General features: G+C 37.2%; 1 long non-coding RNA gene across 2 annotated transcripts in view; it reads right to left on the bottom strand.

Moving 5' to 3' along the window:
- The window catches only part of LOC138060450 (uncharacterized), a 17,335-nt gene extending 712 nt beyond the window's left edge, over positions 1-16,623 (bottom strand). Inside the window, exons 1-3 of one of the 2 annotated variants that reach the window (XR_011134356.1) lie at positions 16,498-16,623; positions 10,227-10,274; positions 4,940-5,039 (exon numbers count right to left, since the gene is read on the bottom strand). This is a non-coding gene — a long non-coding RNA (uncharacterized lncRNA). The remainder of the gene's footprint in view (positions 1-4,939; positions 5,040-10,226; positions 10,275-16,497) is intronic. The other variant, XR_011134355.1, reaches the window with a different exon arrangement.
- Positions 16,624-20,000: the final 3,377 nt, after the last annotated feature.

Genomic DNA, 20,000 nt, shown 5'->3' on the forward strand with positions numbered 1-20,000 from the left:
GAACATACCTTAAAAAATAACAATGACTGTATTTATTGTTAGGCTTGACTAGCAACACCACACAGAGAACTTAAAAAATATAGCATAACTATTTCACACTCAAGGATCACAGGCATCTATTTTCGGGGGTCTGAGGGCTTATTTAAAGAAAGGAAAAAAAAATGTGTCCGATCTCGCCCTTTTACTCAATCAAATAGTACATATCAATACAGTAACTCTCTGTTTCATATTGTTTTCAAGGTGTCAGTAAAAGGCCTTAAAGGACTTCTACATCTGCATCTAGTGAGTACATATTCCAGAACTCGGCAAGGTCCCTTTTTGACTTGTGGCTGTTTCTGCTTAGGTGGCCTCATACACCACGAGCCTTTTTGGAGATATCACCGCCAAGCCGGCCTCGTCTGCAGCTGAATAATTTTTAAGGTCAAATATTTGTTAATCCCTCCTACGTGATTCAGTTTTTCATACATGTACTATCTGGCTGTTTCTGTGATTGAAGTTTTTAATTTCACACAGAATTTGTTTCATTTGTTAGCCTTATTCTACAGACTAACCCTAACCTTTGTGTATGATGTTTCCTCAACTCAGCCACCATTCACACACAATATTCCCCTCAAACTACCTGCTAATTAGTGAATGTTTTAGTTAGTGGAGAGAAACCCCTTCTTGTAAGGAGGATTCTTTTATCAACACCAATTAAGAAAGCTACAAAGGTTGCTAGGTTAACTGCTGCTTCATGTATAATTTACTATTAAATAACCAATCTTAATTTCACTTGGACAGTTCATCTTTAATTTAATATGGCTCCTTCGTGGGGCACCAGACACACATGGTAACATAATTATTGTTTAACTACTGTTTGCAAGACGTTATGTTTTGGTGTGATATTGTTTCTTGTCGCCTGTTTCCATTATTTTATGTCATCTGTATTTCGTACACGTAGTAGATGTTTTTGCCATACATTCCGACTCCCCTCAGAGGGTTTTTGATTCAAATGCTTAACCACTCTGCAAAATTCCAGTCTTATTGATTGAGTTATAGAGACTATAATCCAAAAAAATACATTTATCACTCTTTTGTAAAGGTCATTCAAAAAATGAGGGCGCTAGCATTTATGACTTTGTAATATTTTGTCTCATACTTCCAGTTTCATTTTTTTTTTTTTTGATTTTGCAAATTAGAAGATTGTAGGACTTATTTTCAGATAATTAATGGTAAGAGGTAACAATATTTAGCTCTATTTTCTATTTTGTTTTGAAAAGACAGAGAACGAATCGAACACCTTACGCGGATCTGTGATCAACTCTGCACAGTCTTCAGGTAAGAAAAAATAATTGGAAATGTGACAGCCAAGGCTTATATGAAAGAAAGCTTGTCGTCTATTTTGTGCTTCATTATTCAAGGAAACGGTTCTTCATGGAAACGGTTTGATCCTGAAATTTTAGTTTGTCGTAATATTGCGCATATTTGACACGACGGAGTTTCTTCTCTTCACGCACGTAATGAAATAGGAAGGGGTTTTTGCCTCTAATAGCAAATATGTTGTTTCAAAAAACTGTTCGCTGGAAAAGGTGGCCTTTATGAATTCATAATAATTATAGCGCGCTATTACTTGGTGTAACAGCGAACTTGTTTTGCCTGGGTGGCTTTAGAACGAGGAATATTCATAATAATTGTTGCGTACATGCTTTTTCTCTGTTGTAAAAGCGAACTTGAGGAATATTCATGATAATTATTGCGTGCTTTTACTTGGTGTAAAAGCGAACTTGTTTTTTGTGGTTGGCTTTCGAACGAGGAATATTCATAATAATTATTGCGTACATGCTTTTTCTTTGTTGTAAAAGCCAACTTGTTTTGCGTGGTTGGCTTACAGAACGAGGAATATTCATGATAATTATTGCGTGCTTTTACTTGGTGTAAAAGCGAACTTGTTTTTTTGTGGTTGGCTTTCGAACGAGGAATATTCATAATAATTATTGCGTACATGCTTTTTCTTTGTTGTAAAAGCCAACTTGTTTTGCGTGGTTGGCTTACAGAACGAGGAATATTCATGATAATTATTGCGTGCTTTTACTTGGTGTAAAAGCAAACTTGTTTTTTTGTGGTTGGCTTTCGAACGAGGAATATTCATAATAATTATTGCGTACATGCTTTTTCTTTGTTGTAAAAGCCAACTTGTTTTGCGTGGTTGGCTTACAGAACGAGAAATATTCATGATAATTATTGCGTGCTTTTACTTGGTGTAAAAGCCAACTTGTTTTGCGTGGTTGGCTTATTAAGGACGAGGTACATTCACAATAATTATAGCGCGCTTTTACTTGGTGTAACAGCGAACTTGTTTTGCCTGGGTGGCTTTAGAACGAGGAATATTCATAATAATTATTGCGTACATGCTTTTTCTCTGTTGTAAAAGCGAACTTGTTTTGCGTGGTTGGCTTACAGAACAAGGAATATTCATAATAATTATAGCGCGCTTTTACTTGGTGTAAATTGTTTTGTGTGCTTGGCTTATAATATTCATAATAATTATAGCGCGCTATATATTGGTGTAAAAGCGAACTTGTTTTGCGTGGTTGGCTTTAGAACGAGGAATATTCATGATAATTACTGCGTGCTTTTACTTGGTGTAAAAGCGAACTTGTTTTTTGTGGTTGGCTTTAGAACGAGGAATATTCATAATAATTATTGCGTACATGCTTTTTCTTTGTTGTAAAAGCCAATTTGTTTTGCGTGGTTGTCTTACAGAACGAGGAATATTCATCATAATTATTGCGTGCTTTTACTTGGTGTAACAGCAAACTTGTTTTGCGGGGTTGGCTTATAGAACGAGGAATATTTATTCATAATAATTATTGCGTGCATTTACTTGGTGTAAAAGCCAACTTGTTTTGCGTGGTTGGCTTATTAAGGACGAGGTACATTCACAATAATTATAGCGCGCTTTTACTTGGTATAACAGCGAACTTGTTTTGCCTGGTTGGCTTTAGAACGAGGAATATTCATAATAATTATTGCGTACATGCTTTTTCTTTGTTGTAAAAGCGAACTTGTTTTGCGTGGTTGGCTTACAGAACGAGGAATATTCATAATAATTATTGCGTGCTTTTACTTGGTGTAAAGGCCAACTTGTTTTGCGTGCTTGGCTTTAGAACGAGGAATATTCATAATAATTATAGCGCGCTATTACTTGGTGTAAAAGCGAACTTGTTTTGCGTGCTTGGCTAATAGAACAAGGACTATTCATCGTAATTACTGCGTGCTTTTACTTGGTGTAACAGCCAACTTGTTTTGTGTGGTTGGCTTATTAAACGAGGAATATTTATAATAATTATTGCGTGCATTTACTTGGTGTAAAAGCCAACTTGTTTTGCGTGGTTGGCTTATTAAGGACGAGGTACATTCACAATAATTATAGCGCGCTTTTACTTGGTATAACAGCGAACTTGTTTTGCCTGGTTGGCTTTAGAACGAGGAATAATCATAATAATTATTGCGTACATGCTTTTTCTTTGTTGTAAAAGCGAACTTGTTTTGCGTGGTTGGCTTACAGAACAAGGAATATTCATAATAATTATAGCGCGCTTTTACTTGGTGTAAATTGTTTTGTGTGCTTGGCTTATAATATTCATAATAATTATAGCGCGCTATCACTTGGTGTAAAAGCGAACTTGTTTTGCGTGCTTGGCTAATAGAACAAGGACTATTCATCGTAATTACTGCGTGCTTTTACTTGGTGTAACAGCGAACTTGTTTTGTGTGGTTGGCTTATTAAACGAGGAATATTTATAATAATTATTGCGTGCTTTTACTTGGTGTAAAAGCGAACTTGTTTTGCGTGGTAAGCTTATAGAACGAGGAATATTTACTGGGTTGCCGTATGGCAATCCCAGTCGGAAAGTGTTTGGCATTTGTTCGGTGTTTTTTTTTTCTTCCGTGTCGGTAAAAGTCTTGCCTGTCACTCCCCTGGTAAGTGGTGGTGTGCATAGAGCCTTCTGCGCGTATTTTCTCAGGATCGAGAGGGTAGTGGAACTGCGTAGATTTCTCTGGTGGCAGGCTAAGTTAATGATTCTACTGCGTCCAATGGCGTGAAAAGTGATGTAACGCGAATGGCGTTTTAGTGGATCCTTAAACAAAATATACCCTTATGGAGCTCAATAATGGAAAGTCAGTTGGATAAACTAGGCAGGCGGTGAAAAACCAACACCTGGAATCTCAAAAGGGAAGAGTAATGGACCTCGACAACAATCTATCGCCCGTCCAGTCGAAATCAAAGTGAGCTGTATTTCTAAAATAATATTCTACCAAGTGTGCTGTTATGTAGAACACTGAAACCAAATGGAAAATTCTCTGGTAACTTATGGGTTCAACAAAGACAGAGAACGAATCGAACACCTTACGTGGATCTGTGATCAACTCTGCACAATCTTCAGGTTAAAAAAAAATAATTGGAAATGTGACAGCCAAGGATTATTTGAAAGAAAGCTTGTCGTCTATTTTGTCCTTCATTATTCAAGGAAAAGGTTCTTCATGGAAACGGTTTGATCCTGAAATTTAGTTTGTTGCAAGATTGCGCATATTTGAAACGAGTGAGTTTCTTCTCTTCACGCACGTAATCAAATAGGAAGGGGTTTTTGCCTCTAATAGCAAATATGTTTCAAAAATTGTTCGCTGGAAAAGGTGGCCTTTATGAATTCATCATGTTTTATGATATGCGAGCGTAACTGGATAGTTTTTATGGCAATAGTAAAGCATTATCTTGTCAAAATGAGGTTAGCGTCTTTCTGGTGCGTTAAGTTAATTAAATCGTGAGTTTGTATTTGCCGTCTGCCGCGTAACCTTGATTTCCACTCTCAAAATTACCTCCAGAACCTACTTTTTGCGTAGAATAAGCTTTTAGAATGATGTTCTTATTTTGCATAAAGCAAGCTAACAAAATCTGTACCTTGCTGAGTTCGCATTTGTTAGCGTTAACAGTATTTTCGGTCCGATGCTTCTGTTTGATGAGGGGTATATTGTTTTGGTCTCCCATCCAAACACTAACCCTGCAGGACAAGGATTAACTTCAGTGAACTTTGGTACTACAAAGCTGTCAGATGTTCAGAGGGCACGCTTAAACTTGTGGTGTAGAGAAGTTGTGAGGGAACTTGAAAATTATCAACATGTCAGCCCAGAAGACAATGTTTCTCGCTTCTCTTTTATTTGTTATTCTTCAGAGACGGAATGTTGTAGTTCAATACCACACAATTCAGTGCCTTCTGATTTTCTGTAACACGTACCACAGGCAACCCAGTGTATGCTTCACGGAAGCATCTCGTTATAATAATTATTGCGTGCTTTTACTTGGTGTAAAAGCGAACTTGTTTTTTGTGGTTGGCTTGTAGAACGAGGAATAATCATTATAATTATTGCGTGCCTTTACTTGGTGTGAAAGCGAACTTTTTTTTCACCAATAGAACCATTGGAATGACATAATTTTCTATTAGTACCAATCGTACCATTGGTACCAATGGACCATCGGAATTGCCCTGTACCCAGCTAGATCACATGACAAAATAATTTCACCAGTAGAACCATTGGAATGACATCATTTTCTATTGGTACCAATAGACCATCATAATTGGGAAAATAGTGAAAGTCCCCTTAATGAAATGCATATTCACCAACAGAACCATTGGAATGACATTCTTTTCTATTGGTACCAATCCTACCAATGGTACCAATGGACTATCGGAATTGACGAATCGTATCCGTTTGTGTATATTGGACAAAACTAAATGGTGACGCCGATGAACAATAAAGTAGCTGCTATTTCCAAAATAATGGAATTACCTGGTGATACATAACCTTGTCTTGGAGAGTAAATTTTTGACTCAGCAGAAACAATGGTCAACCCCGGGGTCAACCTCAAGAGTTTGGGCGATTGTGATCTTTGTTTTTGACTTTGCTCATTTATTGTCAAACTCCATAACACTTGACAGAAAAAAAACCTTACGAAAACCCGGTACCTTGCCATCATTTGACACAAAATTAATCACGGCGCCTGCTGAATTCCGGCGATGTCACTTTCGATTTTGCGATTAATTTGTGCAACCAAAAGTACAATAACAAAATTGAACGTAGCAAAAATCTCCCCAAAATGTTTGTCGCTGATCGTAACTTTTTATATTCTATATTCACGGTTCAAAGTTAATGTTGTTTTCATGTCGTAAATATGTTATTCTCGAGCGACCGTCCAGGAAACTTCCTTCTGCTCTTTCTAAAAACTGTGTATCAATTTACTTTTGCATCAATATTTGTTTTTGCATAAAGCAAGCTAACAAAATCTGTACCTTGCTGAGTTCGCATTGGTTAGCGTTAATAGTATTTTCGGTCCAATGCTCCTGTTTTACGAAGGGGTATATGTTTGGGGTCACCCATCCAGATACTAACCCCGCCGGACAGCGTTTAACTTTAGTAAACTTTAGTAAACTTTAGTATTACAAAGCTGTCAGATGCTCAGAGGGCACGCTTAAACTTGAGGTGAAAGAAGATGTGAGGGAGCTTGAAAATTATCAACATGTCAGCCCAGAAGCCAATGTTTCTCACTTCCCATTTATTTTCTTCAATCTTTCTGGGTTCAGTACTTTGCTAGTAACCACATGTCTTCTCAGGCTATTTACCCAAGACTTCTATCATGGCACTACAATGATAGACAATACCAAATCAATATCGTGCACTGCTAGAGCTACATATTATGCAAGGACAACTTGAATCCCCTGGAAGACCACACACAGCTCAGTTGACATTTTATATGGAATAAATTGCTGTTTTACTTCACTACCACATGTAAGCAATGCGTGTCTAAGATTTCCAAAGAGGACAGGAATTTCTTCTTTCTGACAAATGATTAATTAATAGGCTGGTAGCCAGGTTTTTAACCTCAGAAAAGGATCTGTTCGTCGTGCGAACGTGTGAAGACCTGTGAGCCAAAGGGCCTCTGCTGGTATGACTTCTGGGTGACCCCTTAAATGGTCTTAATGACCCCCCAACTTGAAAAAAAATTGTCTGGAACGGTGCACATACCACAGGCAACCCAGTGTACCCTCACGGAGGGTCTCGTTAAATTTAAAACAAGAACCCAATTCAAAGATTTTGGCATGAATTAAATGCTTAGGTTCATGCAATAAAAATATATAACTGCTTTAAAATCTGTCGTCTAATTGTTTTTGTCTGTGAGCTATGGTAATAACTGTTAATAGCTTGACTACAATGGATTGTTTGTAGTTTCCAGCACATTTCTGATTTGCTGGAATATTATTTTATAGGAGCAGGATAATTATGTATGTGTTGTGTATTTTCTGTTTCGAATCTACGTATAAACTATGTTGAAACCATTTTTATTTTTGGACACAAAAACCCCATAACATAGCCTTTACATATGCTACGTAAAGGTTCCATTTGACTAGATAAAACATAGCATTTCCTTTCAAAATATATACATGAGGCATATGTATAACACAGCCTTTGAATAAGGCTTCTGTATCCAATTTATGTATATCATAACATACCATTTACATAAGGTCGTTAAATAGGATTTACATAGATTACACAGTGTCTGGTTCTACAAGGGAAGGTACAAGACATGACTGCCTGATTACCACTAATGACCAATAACTTTATAGTTAAACAAAGTATTCAGTGATCTTAGGTAGTTCTTTATACAGACAAGAAAATGATGCCTGTTTTTGTTGTGCATTTGACTGCTTGGAGTAAGAAGCTTAGTAAAGTCACTCCTGATAAATTTAAAAAGTTACCAATGGCTGAATTGCCTTAAAGGAACCAAAAGTTAAAACCCTCAAGGAATAAAATTAACTGGTGGGAAAAGGCAGAGGAAAATCATGAAAAAATGGAATATCCTAGAAAAAAGCTGGAAATTAATACATGATCTTCACATGCTTTCATTTAATAGCATGCAGGAATGTCTAGAAAAATCTAGAAAGCAGCATTTGTAACAAGCTGGAAAAAGCTGGAAAAACCTTATTTGATCCCAGATTATGATTTCTGGAATAAAGCTGGCAATTTCTTCCCTAATTAGCATGTTTCATTAACATTCGCTCCCAAGGCCCCATACCGAAAAAGTCGCCTCTCAAGTAAAATAATTATCGAAACAAAGTAAAACATATTTTTCTAAAAATGGTTTTGGTAGTCCTTTATTGTGACAAATTTTGGCAATTTTCGATTTTTTTATCTTGCACGGTCTTAGGTGAAAATTGCTGAGAGGCGCTCTTAAATGTTCCTTACAAGGAGGTGAAACTCAAACTATAAACCAACGATATTATAGAAAACATACTGTAACTGACACAATGGTAAATTTTAAAAGTGTAATGCTAAACCGACATGATCAACTTGTTTGTTGAGTTTGGCCGGTTTCATCTGCTCAATATGGAAGCTCTCCGTGTTTTTGAATTGATAGAAAGAGGTAGCATTTTCACTAAATTCTAAGCAAGAAACATCGCAATTATCCTGACAATGTTTAGACAAACTAAGATGCTTGAAAATATGATAATTTGTATCCCAGAAAAGGTGCTCATTTACACGTGTGTAGAAATGCCTGTTATGCACGTTATTTTCCTTGCCAATTTTTTTAACCTTCTCTTGCACAAAGTTCAATTTCCACTATGGAAGACCAAATATTTTCTTGGTCAATTTATGACAGCTGATGACATGCATCACAGGTCAACTTGCCGGTTTTCAAAATGCAGGGGTTTGTCTGCAAGCGTTTCCTTCTTGTCTCGCCCCATTTTTCATAACTCTAAAAATTTTAATTTCATGTGGTTATCCACTGCCAAGTCTTTCGGTAAAACATTATCTAATGGGAAATAACTTTCTAACACAAATCATTTATACCTAAGCAAACACAGTGGATCGAGATCGGGAACGAAAAAATAAACAAAGCCACAATAAGCAAATGAATTTAACATAGTAAATTGATATTATTTACACTTGCTGAACAATAAAAACTATGGTAAATAGCTGATACATGAAGAAACATGCTTGCGAACTAAAAGGCAAAGAAATTACCAACAAAACGAGTAAAATGACTTCAAATTGTAAACAAACTAAACAATGTCATAATCCAAGAACTATTATATGAAGCATGGATTTGAAAAAAGCAAGAGCTTCAAATTACATATTGCACAATAATCCCACAATAGTACATTGAAACTAGTAATTGTGAAATAATGCAAATGCAATTAAAAGGATACAAAGCAGGCGACAAAAATACAGCAATTACTCATTGGAAAACAGCAAAAATATTCAAGGCGCAAATCACATGCTGTGCCAGACTAAAGGTCAACATAGATAAATAAAGCTAGACAATAGCAAATGAAATTTTGCAATCACTGCTAAGAACTAAAATCAAGAACAGAAAGCTATATGTAGTAACTAAACTAAAGGCTAGGCATAAATAAAGAAATAGGAAAATACTGATAACATACCAAATGTTATTGATAACTACACACCTCAGAAGACTTGGAAAATGACTTGTCTTTAAGACTGACACTCTTCAGATAAATTAACTGAACTGACTGAACTTACTTCAAGTAAATGGTAGCCAATTTACAATGGATTTTAGGAAAATAGAAAACTAACTAAAAAACAAATAAGGCTAGGGGGTAAATCTACTACCCACTAATACAGGATTTACCTAAGGGAAGAAGGAGTTTACCACTCCTACACAACAGGAATTAGGTAAGAGAAATGTGTGGGGATAACACAACTACACAAGCAAAAATATGAGGAAATTGAGTAATTATGGGTAAACAAGCAAATAATAGTAATTAGGATAATGAAAAGAAGTTGAAAATAATTGGAATAAAAATAAACACAAAATGAACACAAGTGACCTAGTCACTGTCTCACAGTTCAATCAAACGACAGACAAATAACTTATTACAGGTACACCCAGCAAGCTAATATCACTTAATACCTTGCAATGTTCCTTTTTAAAACCTTTTGAGCAGGAATAATGAATCTGGCTGAAAAAATTATTTACGGGATAAATAATACTAGTGGATCATTTGGATGCATCATTTGCAACTAATCATGAGTGACTGTGAGCACTTCAGAAAATAAACTTGTAAGGAATTCTGACAAAAAGTAACGCAAAATTAATCAGAACTGGTTTATTACACATAAATTATTACTTGTTCGTGTTATAAAGAAACGAGAAACAGTGAGCAACTTACCAAAATGGATGCTAATCGACGCGAGGTCCTTGAAAACAAGAAATGACTCTGCAAAATATGATTTAATGTGGTTATCCATGCATTATCGAATCTTGTAGGAAAACTTTTAACTTTCATAAGAAAAATCACTTGCGTAGCATACAAAACTAGACCCTCCGTGAGGGTACACTGGGTTGCCTGTGGTACGTGCAGCGTTCACGCAATTTTTTTCAAGTTGGAGGGGGGGGGGGGGGGGGGTGACCCAGAAGTCGTACCAGAAGTCATACCAGAAGTCATACCAGCAGAGGCCCTTTGGCTCACAGGTCTTCACACGTTCGTACGACGAAACAGATCCTTTTGTGAGGTTAAAAACCTGGCGACCGGCCTATTAATTAATCATTTGTCAGAAAGAAGAAATTCCTGTCCTCTTTAAAAACAATTGACACGCATTGCTTACGTGTGGTAGTGAAGTAACACAGCGATTTATTCCATTATGTCAACTGAACTGTGTGTTGTCTTCCAGGAGCTTCAAGTTGTCCTTGCGTAATATGTAGCTCTAACAGTGCACGATATTGTTTTGGTATTGTGTATCATTGTAGTGAAATGGTAGAAGTCTTGGGTAAATAGCCTGAGAAGACATGTGGTTACTAGCAAAGTACTGAGCCCAGAAAGATTGAAGAAAATAAATGGGAAGTGAAAAACATTGTCTTCTGGGATGACATGTTGACCGTTGTCTTTGCGTAATATGTAGGTCTAACAGTACACGATATTGTTTTGGTATTGTCTATCATTGTAGCGCCATGGTATAAGTCTTAGATAAATAGCCCCTTGAGAAGACATGTGGTTACTAGCAAAGTACTGAACCCAGAGAGACTGAAGAAAATAAAAGGGAATCGAGAAACATTGGCTTCTGGGCTGACATGTTGATCATGCAACTTCTTTCCACCACAAGTGTAAGCGTGCACTGACAGCATCTGACAGCATCTGAAAGCTTTGTAAACAACAGTTGAAAGCTGAAGTTATTCCTATTCGGCGGGGTTAGTATCTGGATGGGCGACCTAAGAAATATACCACTCAGTAACAGAAGCATAGGACCGAAAATTCTATTTTAATGCTATCAAATGCGAACCAAGCAAGATACAGATTTTGTTAGCTTGCTTTATCCAAAACAAATATTGATGTAAAAGTAAATAAATATGGATACACAGTTTTTAAGAAGAGCAGAAGGAAGTTTCAGGACGGTCGATCGAGCATAAAATATTTTGCCATCGGTAATAAAATCTACGACATGAAAACAACATTTATTTTGAACCACGAATATAAAAAGTTACCATCAGCGAAAAACAGTTTGGGAGATTTTAGTTGTTTTGTTGTAATTGTACAAGTTTGGCTGCACCGAGTAAATCGCACATCGAATTCAGCGAGCGCAGTGATCAAGTTACCGCGTTATTTTACCGCGGCATGTTTACTCGCGAAACAGTGAAGCATCTGTGTCAAATGATGCCAAGCTACCGGGTTTTTGTTTTTGTTAGTTTTCTTTGTATTTCGATTGTTATAAATTTTGACAAGAAATGTGCGAATTCAACACAAAGATCACAATCGCGCAACTCTCAGAGGTTGACCATTGTTTCTGGAAAATCAAAAATTTACTCTCCAAGACAAGGTTATTTATCACCAGGTAATTCCATCGTTTTGGTAATAGCAGCTACTTTATTATTCATCAGCGTCACAATCTTTTGCCGATTTTGGGGGTCATTTTGTTGAAACTCAAGCACGCTTCCAACAGACCTGTTTATTTTCGTGACTAATGCGTTACCACAAAAATTCTCCCCGTATCACATTTCAACACATGTATGCAAATTTGCTAAGCTCGAAAATTACACAACATGATAAATTTACAAAAGCTAGAAATTTCACAGAAATATTTTCCAGCGAAACATTTATTGAAACAAGCAACATATTTGCTATAAGAGGCAAGAAACCCTTCCTATTTCAGTTGCGTGCGTGCAAGCGAAACAAACAATCACAAAGCATATGCAATTAAATAAATTTCTGACAGTTCACATTCAACCCTTTTCGAAAGAACCTTGACCGTAAATAATAAAGCACAAAAGAGACAACAAGCTTTCATTCAAGTAATTTTTCACTGTCACATTTCCAAATATTTTACACCTTTGCTGAGTTGAGTACAAAATACCGGTAAATGTAAATTGTCAGACAACTAAGATGCGACTTGAGTAAACACTGTGATGCATTCTTGTTGGCGTTCGATTCCTTCAATGTTAATTTGTTAAATCATAGTTAGTAACTATGGTTAAATCCATAAAAAAATTGCTATTTGATTTCCGTGTTTTATATAATACCAAGTTAGTAAAATATTAGAAACAAAGCTCACTTGATATCCAAAGGCGAAAAATGAAATTGTTGTCGAAGACCATTACTCGTCTCTTACAATCCAGATATTTATTTTTCAGCGCTGTCTTGCTCATACAATTGACGATCCATTCTTGAGCTCCATGAGGGTATATTTTGTTTAAAGATCCACTAAAACGCCATTCACGTCAATGACTTATTAGTGAAATTTCCAATTGTTATACTGGAAGACTGTGCAGAGTTGAGAACAGGTAAATACAAATCTGACAAATAGCGAGACAACTGAGATAACAGATCCACTATATGGATTCCTTCTGTCTTTGTTGAACCCACACTGAGTTACCAGAGAACTGTTCATTTGGTTTGAGTGTTGTACAAAACACCACGCTTGGCAAAATGTTAGGAAGACTGCTCACTTTGATTACGGCTCGACGGGCGACAGATTGTTGTCGAAGTCCATTACTCGTCGCTTCTAACATTCGACCGCCTGTCCTGTCCAGTATCCAATTCGCTTGCCATTATTGAGCTTCATTAGGGTACATTTTGTTCAAAGATCCCCTAAAACGCCATTCGCGTTACATGACTTTCGACGCCATTGCCGGTTAAGTTAATCGTTCTACTGTGTCCACCAGAGAAATCTACGCATTTCCCACTACCCTCTCGATCCTAAGAAAATACGCGTAGAAGGCTCTATGCACAAAGACACCACTTAGCAGGGGAGTGACAGGCAGGACTTTTACCGACACGGAAAAAAATAAAAAAAAAAAAAGAAAACGAAAAATAAAAAAACGACGAAATTAAAGACAGATTCCGACTGGGTTGGCAACCCAGTAAAAAGTACCCCATTTCTCTACTGACTTTTGTCCCAGAGCCACTCTATACTCTATCCTAATCTAACTGATTGGTTTCTAAACATGAAAGCTTGAGGCTTATTACTTGCAGGATTGTCATAGCCTGGGTAATATTAATAAGCCCCTTTGTTTGTGATGAATATACCGGTATATTCTAAATAATAAAGATAATTTGAACACCTGGAATATAGACCGTAATCCTAAATAGCGGTCAAGAAATTATTCTTTTGTCTTTGTGCTAATCATCATAACTAGCCTCACTTTGGAACAAAAATTCTTTTGAATTTTGCTCGTGTTTACGAGGCTAGTTACAATGATTAGCATAAAGACAAGAGAATAATTACTTTACTGCCATTTATGAATACGGTCTATACTAAACAAACAAAATAATAGTATAATCAGGCCTTCTGATATTACGCGATGGTGCGATTTCGCACAATCGACCTCAAATCGCATCCGATCGCACAATTCACGAAAAATCGCATAATTCACAAAAGGACGCACAAAATTCATAAAATGAAACATAAATCAACACGTTTCTTAGAAATTCCTGCATAAATACGTCATTTTTAAGATGATTTATCTTGGAAAAAGGTTAAAAGACCTTTGTCACCTTCGATTTCGCAAACATTCGAAGTTCAAGGCTTTATTTTTCATGTCGGGGACCTGGTACGAGTCTCCTTCTATTGGTCCAACACAAACACGCCCTTATATACACACCACTGAAATGACATCGTTGCCTTCTCTTAGAGAAGAGATATGTGAAAAATAAGCGAAGTTGTAAGTTTTTCGGCAAAATGTAGTTTCTTTCGTTGAAAACTGATAAAAAGTTACTCATGGATAAGTTTGTTGTGAAAACGCTAGCTTTTTCTTCGACCGACGAAGAAGGAAGTTCCCACCTTCCGCCCAATCTGACAGCTCACGATCGAGCAAGAAAGTGTACCTCACAGGTACTCTCCACGTGGACGATGGACTGATGTTTTTCTCGTCGTGCAATATTAGGGCCTTTTATACGAGAGAAAGTAAGCCGCGGTTTACTCTGGCCACGGGGTACAAAATACGCAAAAGGAACTATTTATACGAATATATATTCCCAGGTCAATATAAGCCGCGGCTTGAAAAAGACTTGAACGTAGATTTTGTACCATTTATACGGGGTCAACATTCGAGTCTTCTGTAAGCCGCGGCCAGAGAAAGCCGCGGCTTATTTTCTCTCGTATAAATGGCGGTATGGCCCTATTGTGATTGACCATCTTCGGAAGTTCGTGGTTGACAAGCACCTTGATCATTCATTTGGCATGTTAGCTGTGTCCTTTCAACTTTTAACGTGGTGCACCGGTAGTGCAGAAGACCTCATTTTTTTTATTTATCCCAACTAATGTCGATCGAGATACATAATTACTGTTCCTTTGTGTTCAAAATGTCTTTAGGGCAGCAAAAAAGTGTTTTTCTTAACCTGAAACCTTATAAAACAAGCTTAAAATTGCTGAGAAAAAAATCGCGTAATTTACATTATTTATCGCATAATTGGCCTTTCTAATCGCACAATCTGCCCTGAAAAAATCGCATAATTTGCATTTTTTAATCGCACCCTATCAGAAGGCCTGTATAATAAATAAACAAACACGCAGTATTCTTATAATTGCTTAAACCAGTGAAATTATGAAATTCAACCTGAGACATGTCTTCCATGAAATTTTCAGTCTGGCTGAAAAATCTGCGTAATCAGGCCGAAAAGAAAAGGTATCTACCAAAAACTAGTTGAAAAGTCGCCAAGCTGGCTGCAATAATTTTCGTGCAAATCATTTATGTCTTGTCACCTTGCTTTTAAGAAATTTATGGTTGGAAATTAAAAGTCATATCACCACCGACCAGTATAAACTGTAAACACGTCAGGTATTAAAATTTACAGTATGTACATGTTGCCCTATTTCCCAGACACTTACACTTTACGATTCTGCGTGTATTTCGTTGTAAAAACGAGGCAAATTTGAACGATACGTTCCAAACACTTATCAATTAGTCAGCTTGCGTTTGTTCTTTAGGTAAGAAGATTCAAATTTTCCTTGAAGTATACTAAGTAAAATCTGTTTCTTATTACATGCGACTTATACCTTTTCATTTTCAACAGCGGTCTGTTAGGTTAATTTTACTTTTATTTTCGACACACGTCAAGCTACAAGGTATGTTTTTGAAGATATAAGAAGTTTCCGTTTGCAGTTTTGTATCTGCGTGCAAAAAGATCTCCAAAAATAGTTCAACTGACTATAATACTACACATAATTTGCCAGCCAGCTAAATTTCTGTTCGATGTTAGCAACGCTGTTTACGCAAAATATTGAAATAATTTCCTTGACGACAAGAAATGACTCTGCAAAATTTGATGATTTCATGTGGTTATCCATGCATTATCGAATCTTGTAGGAAAACTTTTAACTTTCATAACAAAATTCCCTTATGCCTAGTATGCATTAAAAATGTAGAACAGGAGCGGAAAGCTGAAAATTCTCAAGAGAACTAACAAATGGAGCAGCAAGGAGAAGTCATTTCATACTCGAGCAAACAGCGCAACTGATCAGTGAAGCAGTCCAATTTGAACACTGATCGAGGTGAGATGACTGTTCCATTGCTCCGAAAAACTCAAGTAATGGTTTCGTTCGGCGAGGTTCAAAGTCGTAATGAGAACGGGTACATCATACGATGCTCCGATCTTGCTTAGCTTTAAGTAAGACTTTAAAGCGAGTAGACATTAAGGGTTTGTAATGGCTAAAACTGATTGAATGCATTCTTCATCGTCATTTGCTTTGTGACACCCTTAATTTTGAATCTAAAAACCCTCTCTGTTCAGAAACAATTCAAGATACATCATTTACTTACTTACTTACTTACTTACTTACTTACTTTCTCGATGTGCAAGAAAAGAATGGAGGGCAGTTTTTACATTGTAGTTCGATCACACAAGAAACAAATAATTTAGCACCGTGACACCTCAAGCTAATTGTTACTTATTATCTTGCAACGACAGACAAATATCTGATTGCACCCAGCAAGCTAATATTACGAAATACCTTGCAATGTTCCTCTTTAAAACCTTGTGAGCAGGAAAAATGAATCCGGCTGAACAAAAAATTAAGGGATAAAGAATACTAGTGGATCATTTGGGTGCGTCATTCGCAACTGATCATGAGTGACGGTGATCATGATCACTTTAGAAAATAAACATATCAGGAATTCTGACGTAGTCAGTAACTTGATCCAAACTGAGTTAAGAGAAAACAACAAAAAGTAACGCAAAATTCGTCAGAACTGGTTTATCACACATAAATTATTACTTGTTCGTGTTATTAAGAAATGAGTAACAGTGAGCAACTTACCAAAATGGGTACTAATCGACGTGAGGCTCGACAACAAGAAATGACTCTGCAAAATTTGATGATTTAATGTGGTTATCCATTTTAACTTTCATAACACAAATCATTTATGCCTAGTATGCAAAAAGAGTGGAACTGGAGCGGAAAGCTGAAAAGTTCTCAAGAGAACGGATCGAGGTGAGATGACTGTTCATGATTGCTAGGAACAACTCAAAAAATACATGGTTTCGCTCGGCAAGGTTCAAAGTTGTGATGAGAACGCCTACATTATACGAGGCTCTGGTCTTGCTTAGCTTTATGTAAGACTTTAAAGCGAGTAGACATAAAGAGTTTGTCATGGCTAAAACTGATTGAATGCTTTCTCAATCGTCATTTTGCTTTGTGGCACCCTCAAGTTTGAATCTAAGCGAATTCAAAAACTAAAACCTTCTCTGTTCAGGAATAATTCAAGATACATATCATTTACTTACTTTCTCAGAATGGTGGGCAGTTCATAGTTCCATCACACAAGAAACAAATAATTTATTACACCCTCAGGCTAATGTTACTTATTACCTTGATATGATCCTCGAGTCGTTGCAAATGAATTAATGGACAAGCAACATTGGTTGATTGTTTGCGTGCGCGGTGCGTGCCTGCGTTCGTGACAACCAGCCCAACCAGGCTTCTCAATGATCGTGATCACTCAGAAAATAAACAGTTAAGTTATGCATAAAAGGAATGTGTGCCGACATAGTTACTGACTTTAATCCAAAGAAAAGAAAAGAGAGGCGAGTAGGAAATTTATTACGCATGCATTACTTGTTCTTGCTATTAAACAATGAGAAACAGTAAAGAGTTTAATTTAAAGCAGGCTTATAAGGCATATTATGTGATCACAATGTACAACTAATTAAAGAACAGAAAGCAGTATAGTTCAATCAAACAACAAAAAAATAATCAATTAGGAGTGTCTCATTACCTGGCAAAGTCTTCGTTGGAACGTGTTGAGCAGGAACAAGGGACCCAGCTACAAATAAATTAATGGTAATCAATATCGGTGGATTGTTTGCGTGCGTGCGTCAGTTACAACTGAATGACCGTGACCGCTACAAAATAAATGTAAAAACAATACCGACATACACGCATGATGGAAATGTGTAATTGGCCCCATAGCCTGTGTACAGACCGCCCCTCCCCTCAAAAAAAAAAATCGGAGAGGAACGGTCTGTGATTTACCGTTAGTAATCGTGTTCCGGAATAATTTTGCATGCATTATTTAGTAATCTACGCTGACCAAAATTTGCGTGGCTCATATTTCGTTGGAGCTAAATTCTCAAAATGGTGGTCAATGAGGTAGATTTCAAACGTGCATCGAAGAGCATCTCCGATAGTTTTAAGATACCTTGGCTTTATAGCATAGAAGCACTCTTTAAAGGAAAGGATGTATTTGCAAGTCTTCCAACCAGGTACGGCTCTGATCTTCAAAACAGCACAGATCGTTGCCGATGAGCTGTTATTTTCCTCGGTGTGTACATTCTCAAATCTTCCATGGCATCACGCTTTGTAGATTGTACTTGAGAATGGCTAGGCTGGTTGGGATTGCATTGACTGGTAAGGAATAGCGGGAGACGTTTTCGAGTGGACAATCTTTTGAATAGTGCTATATTCACCTCGTGAAGAGCGCTTTCGTTTCTTTTGCGATGACAATTCCTACAAATGTACGTCGAATCGATTTCCACTTTAAACTCCATAGATAACAATTCCGCTCGTACTTTAAAAGAAAAACCTCTTTGACAATCAAAAAGATTTTTATGCGTATTTTGTACCGTGCTCAAAGTACACACGAACGAACCACGAACGGTGGTTCTCACAGTGTTGATGTGGAGAAATAAAAATAAAAGCCAATCAAAACTCGTTGTTTCAATGATGTAATGATCGATGGGTAATAACCAATCAAATCATTTTCCACACATTCCAGGAAAAATCACGTGGTATGGAACACGATTATCAACGGTAAATCACAGACCGTTCCTCTCCGATTTTTTTTTTGAGGGGAGTGGCGGTCTGTACACAGGCTATTGGCCCCAGGGAAGGAGTTGATACAACACAAGTTGCGTTGACAACGGCCAACGGGGGTAGGACAACTTTAAAATCAGAGTCCTGGGCAGGAATCAAACCTACGACCACAGGCAGACAACGCTAAGGATGCGAGAGCGCGTGACGTCACGCTATTTTGAGACAGTCAACTAATCGAGGAAAATGTTCCATTAAAACTTCAAATCGCGTTGTTTCTTTTCGAAAACTCATTTTATGGACAGCTAGATAAATAAAGTTCACTCAGCTACTATTTTCTACGTTGTCCTGGATGATTTGTGGTTTTTTGGGACGCTTCGATTTCCTCTTCAGATCACACGCGTCGTCACATACGATATAAATAGTCTATTTGCAACGAGGTTATGCGCATGCCTTGCGCATGCATCAAATGGGATTCCTAACGGACCAATCAGGCAAAAGTCTCCATTGCTCATCATATTGCGAAAGGCAATGGAGACTTTTGCCTGATTGGTGCATTAGGAATCCATTTGATGCATGCGCATAATCTCGTTGCAAGCAAGATGGTTGCCAGAAAAGAAGACAACAGGTCATCGAGCTTTCTCGGCAAAGGAAAAGAATCGATCGCTTGTTCTTTTTTTCTGGAAGATTCTAACTTTTAGCTGGTAGCCGCGTTTGCAAAGGCGGGAAATGATGAGGGGTTGCAAAACTTTCCTCCACCATGCGAAGGACGTTTTAGTGTTAGAAGAGTCTTAGAAGCTTGCGTGGCGCCTGTTGGCGAATAAGTTGAAAGCGTGCAAGTGATGTACCACTATAAAATTGGCTGTCGTGTTTGCGGCAAAAAACACGTTGTTTTGCCTTTCGTAAAAACAAACAAAAATCTTCTGTGTAGAGGCTTCTATTGTGCTGAAAAAACTGAGAAAACGCGCAGTCGACGAAGCGAATCAAGACAGCGGGTCAAGTTGGTTTGAGCCATTAATTTTCTTGTTGTCAGTTTCATAAATATTTTGAGAGTAAGTTTACAAGTATGACAGAAATGTTGTTATTTGTTTATGTTCGGCAGGAAATGAAAGCTCTTCAAATGCAGTTAGAACTTTTACAACTGCAACAGCAACAATCGGTAAGCTTAAGTTATATGTAAGTTACTTAAGTTTGTGACTGGAAAG

Source organism: Montipora capricornis, chromosome 8 (assembly GCF_036669925.1).
Source record: "Montipora capricornis isolate CH-2021 chromosome 8, ASM3666992v2, whole genome shotgun sequence".
In the NCBI taxonomy this organism is placed as follows: Eukaryota; Metazoa; Cnidaria; class Anthozoa; order Scleractinia; family Acroporidae; genus Montipora; species Montipora capricornis.